This window comes from Suricata suricatta, chromosome 14 (assembly GCF_006229205.1).
Source record: "Suricata suricatta isolate VVHF042 chromosome 14, meerkat_22Aug2017_6uvM2_HiC, whole genome shotgun sequence".
Lineage (NCBI taxonomy): Eukaryota > Metazoa > Chordata > Mammalia > Carnivora > Herpestidae > Suricata > Suricata suricatta.
The window spans coordinates 88,231,470-88,233,031 of NC_043713.1; positions in this window are offsets into that span (position 1 = coordinate 88,231,470).

The following is a 1,562-nucleotide window of genomic DNA, read 5'->3' on the forward strand; positions in this document are numbered from 1 at the left end:
GCCCAGGCGAAAGCTGAGACTCGGGAGATTTCTAGAAGCCCCCAAGGGTGAGGCTCTGAAAACATCACTCTTAATGGATGAGGCAGACAAGCTTTTAGAAAAACAGCCGTCCTCCTAAGAGCACCAGGAAACGTAAATAATCAAAATTCAATTCCTTTTAGTCTAGATAATGAGATTTCATAGAATTATAATTTCAGGCACAACACACTACATAATGACTCTCTCTCAAATGTGATTTTCCCCAGAAATGGATTAGCGGGAGAGACTTGGCCCGGACACAGGCAGTGCTGGCAGTGGATCGGGAACAGGTGTCGGGCCCCTGCTGATGCGCAAACGTGCCCGCGGCGTCACCTCCCTGGGGTCCCTGCCCGCTGCGCCCCGGGCGGGGCAACGCGCCCTCTGCCCCCCGCACGTGCCCGTCCCCGATAATAACCGGAGGGTTTGATCCCGGCTGACGTGCGGCCTGCGCAGCCGAGCCCGGCGACCCTCCCGCGGCAGGAATGGGGACCTCCCGCCTGCCAGGGCTGGGGCGCTCCTGCCCCGCCTCCTCCCGCACCCGCCCCGAGGCCCTGCGGGTGCTCAAACCCGCGGGAAGATCGGAGGAGGTGACGAGGGGCCACAGTCCGCCAGGCTCGGTGCATTCCCGCCGTTCCCGGGGCGCGACGAGGGCTCTGGGTGCAGCCGGTCACCTGAGTGTGGCTGTGCGCGTGCGCATGTGCGTGCGCGTGCCTGTGTGTCCACGGGGACGCGCCTCTGTCCGCACTTGTTGGCCCGCGCGCACGGGTTCTAAGAGCGCCCGCTGTGTCCGCACAGGCCGGGGGCATCCTGGCCGCCCTGCCTCCCCGCCGGCCCTCGGGGCCCAGCGGCAGGGGGGACACACAGAGGACACACGGGGTCCCCGCTCCCAGGGGAGGGTGGGACACCGCTGTCCCTGCCCGCGGCTCCTACGTCATCAGGGTCTTACCTGTACGGACAGGAGCGCGGACGGCGGGACTGGGCACAAGGCAGCTGCTCCCTGAGGTCACGTTGCACATGTGACACCCGCGCCTGGGTGACACGCGGCCTGGGACCCAGGGGTCCCGGGCGCGTCTGAGCCCACGCATTTCAACTCGCTCCGGGGTAGGCCGCCCCTGGGCGGCCGCTGGGGACGTCAGGACGCTCCGGGCCCGTCGTGCGCAGAGACTCGGGCTCCGAGGCGTGGCAGGCGCCTCCACGGACCCCACGCTGTGCTCGGTCCCCGCCCGCCCACGGGGAACACCGTCCCCACAGGCTACGCGGCCTCACAGGCCCGGCGCCTTCTTCCTCCCAGCTCGCTTCCTGCGCAGAGGCTCACGGGAGGCTCCTGATTGGCGGGCGCGGGTCACGTGGGGGCGGGGTGGCTGCGCGGGAGGCCGGGAACGCCGCGTGGTTTCCACCCTGGGCGGTGACTCATGATCAGGGATGAGTCCATGTACGAAGGGGGCGCGGGGAGACCGCGGGCTTCTCCTCGAGTGCAAGATCGGGGACAGGACCTGCGGGTCGCCCTCTGCCCCCACCACGCATGGGCCCTTCCCCGCCCTAGC